Genomic DNA, 4,822 nt, shown 5'->3' on the forward strand with positions numbered 1-4,822 from the left:
AGAGCATCCGCTGCGCACACAGATAAAACATTTCAATATCCGCTCAACTGTTTTAACCCAATCTAGTGGTGCACCTTTCTTTCCCCCCAGAGTTAAAAAAAAAATACCCGGTTCCTTCAGAAATGACTGCTCCGTCGGAAACGTTTATTATTATTGCTGATGATGATGTGTCAGGTTCCCTCGTCAGTCAGCCAGCGTTGGGGTTTGTTAAAGGCTATATATGGGTGAGATAAGGGGAAAATAGAGCCAGCGCTTTGTGAATTACACAGCCTCAATTAAACATAATTAGCAGATCAAAACTGCAGCACAGGGGGTCCTCGGGGAGCTCTGACAACCCCCCCCCCCCCTCTCTCTCTCTCTCTCCCTCCATGCATCTCTATCTGCATCTCCCTCTGAGTGTTCCCTTCAGAGTCCCTTTGCAGACAGATGGTGCAGATACAGCATGGGGTCATGTTAGCAGGCCGGGGATCTACTAGGACTGGCTGAGGCGAAAAAAACCCACAGTAAGCAGACCAGAGGGCTTATTATTATTAAGGAACACTTCACTTCCCTCCTCTTCTTCTTCCTCCTCCTCCTCCTCCTCTATCCCTAGAATAAAAATCTCCACCTGTTGAGGTCCTCTATCCTCCTCCGTCAGAGCCTTGGAATAAAAGAAACAGACGATTGCATAACGTGGACATAAAAGAGATGGAGACAGACCGCACAAGGAGTGGTTGGTGGTCTACTTTTCTTTTGAGGAGAAAAAAAAAATCCTGGGGTTCCAAATTATAATAGCTCTGCCTTTCTTTCATACCATCACACCCACCACCTCCTGCAGCTATTTACCCATTTAGAGGCGTCCTGTTGGGACAGGCCGGACCCAGGACAGGACTCCCCCTTGCGAATGTTGTGCAATGCCATTAAACCTGCAGTAAGCAGCGTATTTTTGGCATCATTGGGCAAAAAATTCCATAATAACCTTTCAGCGTATTTTAATTCAAGTGTTCTGAGAGAAAACTAGACTTCTGCACCTCCTCACGGCTCTGTTTTCAGGCTTCAGAAAATCTAGCAATAATGGGAGACTTGGCCAATCACAGGTCATTTCAGAGAGAGAGCGTTCTTATTGGCTGTTCATTCAACGGAGGCAGCTGTCAATCACTCGCGAACTCCGATCAGACGGTCAAACTAGGCAGCGCTGATCAAATATAAAACAATATTCTGTTACTGTAATGCCTATTTCTCGCCTCAAATGTTTTTAGAAAGATCTTGTAGTGTACTGTTTAACTGTAAAATTTGAAAGTTTGCTCCAGGTTGGTGGGCGGTGCTTGGTATTTCCTCAACTGATCTCAACATGGCTGCCGGGTCACAAACTTTCTCATTTTACAGCTAAACAGTACACAAAAATAAATAGAAAAATAAATAGAGCGCTCTAGGGATGATGTATTTTTGTAGGCCAACCAGAAAGTTAGTGTCACCCTGGGTTCCCTCAACAAAAAGCAAATAAAATGTTTCCATTGGGTTTTGGATTATTGCAGAAAATAAATTCTGTGGCAAACAAATGTTTATGAAATTTACACGTTTTGTTCAGCAAGATAATCTTCACAAATGATCACCACTTTTATGATTTTTGAAGTTCATGAGTGATTGTCAGCTGCTCAGAGACGGCAGGCTCCAGCTCAGCTCTGACTGCTTGTTTTCCTCCGGTCTGTGAAATCCTGCAGATGCCATTAAGAGCGCTGGAGGACAACGGAGGACACCGGAGGACAATGGAGGAGATGGACACAGAGGCACATGATTTTTTTTCAGATTAGGATATAGCGACCGTTTTATAAAAATATTTTTTTAAAAATCATATTTGCTCCAATACTACCTACTGCTGCTTGAACAGTGAACCCACAATTAGCCCCAATAGAGTGGCTAAGATGACTTCATTCTATATTTAAACATTAAGCTGTTTGCAAGGAAATCAAATCAAACATTCTTCCGGGCCACCGTAAATAAGCTTTTAAAAGCTGTCCTCTCCTTTAAATATAATCTCATTCAAGGGTGTGCATGCCTGCAGACCTCCCTATAGTAATTTCTGGGACATGACCTTTTTCAGGATTCTGGTGGCGCATTTTTGAGGATCTCTTTCTCTCTCTCATTTCGTATGCATTCATCCGGTGCACACCAGCACAACACTTGGACAGTAGAGAGAGTCAGCTCTGCCTTGTTTGTAGACAGTTGTGGGTCCACAGTGTTGGAAATGATCTGAACATGCGTCCCCGTTATTAGACCTGATTTATAACCGCTGGGCTGAGTCGTCATGCATGTTTCATGGGCCAACAGCACATTGAACAGGAGTTACCCAGGCATGTCGCGATGCGGAGATGATGCCGGACACACTCACACATGCAGACGCTCAGCCCAGGTTCAAATCTGGCTCCAAACACCCCGACGAGCCAGCTGCCTTTACCTCTTCATGTCTGATTACGTTTCACGGGGCCGTTGCTAATAACTTGTGTGCGATTATGAAATATTTGAAAAACAAGGGAGACCCATTATCACTGTGTAATGCGTCAACAACGTGCTAACTATTTTGTTATGGCTCTGTCTAATTATTGAAGACAAAAGCTCATTCCACTAATGTTGTTTGGCTAATAGTCAAAGCCCAGTACTCCAGTATCCCTGGAATGAATCAGAGGAAAGGAAAAAGGAGTCCAATTAAAGTAGCTCCAACTACGAAACCAGCAGGCAGGCTCACAAACAAACTGATAGAGAGAAATAAATAAATAATAAAACACATGAATAAGTAGATAAATAAATAAATTACAGGGAAGAGAAAACGATTACACAAGGCCTCTGACAAAAATGATGTGGGCAATATTTGTATCCATGGTAACTGACTTTTTCAGAGTGTCACCACTTTTTGTTTTGGCAGAGGCGCAACCCAGATACATATGGTTAATGCTTTGCCGGACGACACGAGTCCCCCATTCATAAACACCTGGCCGCGCTAGCTGCTACAGGATGCCAGCCACTCATTCACAGACTGATGTACGGCGGCTCCTCTGATCCACATCCACATCCGCCCTGCTGCAGCCAGCTCACTGCTGATGCAACTATTATGGAAATCTTTTAAAGCACACACTGCTAATTAGCTGCATAGCTAAAAGAAAACCCACTCCACAAAAGCCTGTAACTGTCAACTTTGCTCAAAAATCGTTTTAGTAAGAAGCACATTGTTTCCATGACAACAAGACCTGATGGCACACTTTTTTTGGGTTGTATTTTTACTATCAATTTGTTTGTGTTTTCAAGAATAGCATTGTGGATTTTTCTTACATTTTGAGTCAGTTACAGCAAGTCCTTAATCCTGATTATCAGGTCACGCTCACATAATCGGCTACTTTACAGCAGTTCCGGTAGCAACACCGACTTGCCCAGTTTTAAAAAATGCATCGGCATCTTCGTAGCAGCACACACCAGGGCTTATCTGACAATCTGAGGAATTTGATTGACAGGCAAACACAATAGAAACCCAAAAAGTATGATTCACTGTAATGTTTCTACGCAACTGGAAGTACTGGTAGGTGGGCTGCGTTCGTCCTGATGACTGCATGATGAGCCTACAAGATAAATTTCTGTCTTTTATACAATGATCTTCTTAATTTTTCTCTCCGACGGAGGCACTGCCATTGCGAAGACATTGTAGCTACAGTACATGGCTTTATATAGACTCAGGAAATGAATCACTCCGTCAATAAATGGCAACAAAATAAACAGAAATTTATTCAAGGCTCTCTATCTGGAACAGAACGGTGTGATAGCTGGCATTTACCGAGTTATAGATATTCTCCTTCTCTAGTCTGTCTTTTTACTTCGTCTCCCTCCCTCTCTTGCACTCTCCACCCTCTCTCGCTCTCGCCCACAGAGAGTGGGTGACCTGGAATGAGCTCTCCTACAGACGGCACTGCTTCCTGCAGCCAGACAGGGGCAGTACTGTATGTAGCGCTCGGATCTCAGGCGAGCTTTAGGCCGACTCTCGAGGGTCTGCCTTAGAGAAATCATCACCCCCATTCAAATTTATAGGCACCCTTTGAAACCCACTCATCTCAGAAATTGATAGGTGATTACTTCCTGTCACAGTGCTGATCACAGTGAAAAGTTCATGTGTGCAGCCGCCAAATCAATTAGTTGGGAGTGATGCACTGCTGTGTCTTTTTCACTTTGCCGCACCAGCAATTATCCTTAGCTTGAAAAGGTCAGTCAATAATTTAATAATTAATTGCAAGAAAGGGTTTAGAAAGTTTTGAAGGTTTAGTGAGGTCGTGAATCTAGTCCGTCCTCATTTTTACAACAAAAACCAGAACCATTTTTTGACTGAAATAGGTGAACTAAATATGCATAAATAGGAAAATGTCTTCATTAAATAGGTATAGCATTTTGACTTTTTTGATAAAGTTAGTGTACTTTAATTTAATCAGCACAGGCAAGTTTAAGGATTTGAATATTTCATACTTTGAATAAATTTAGGGCCAAATAAAATCTATATTATAAGAGCTAGACCTAGTTAACTTGACTTTCCAAATGTATGCATGCAAAATGTCCATCCATGTTTGGGGTGGTTATCATAAAATAAATGAGAAACATCTGCAAGGAAACACAAAAAAACACTCCTATTAAAGAAATCATTTTGTGAAATACGCTTATTTGTATTTTGAAGCTACAGCCAGCCGACGGTTAGCTTAGTATAAAGACTGGAAACGGGGGGAAACAGCGAGCTTGACTCTGTGTTATGGTGATAAAAAGCCGCCTACCAGCACTTCTAAAGCCGTACAAAAATCAAAGTGTAAAAATCAAC

This window comes from Sebastes fasciatus, chromosome 3 (assembly GCF_043250625.1).
Source record: "Sebastes fasciatus isolate fSebFas1 chromosome 3, fSebFas1.pri, whole genome shotgun sequence".
Lineage (NCBI taxonomy): Eukaryota > Metazoa > Chordata > Actinopteri > Perciformes > Sebastidae > Sebastes > Sebastes fasciatus.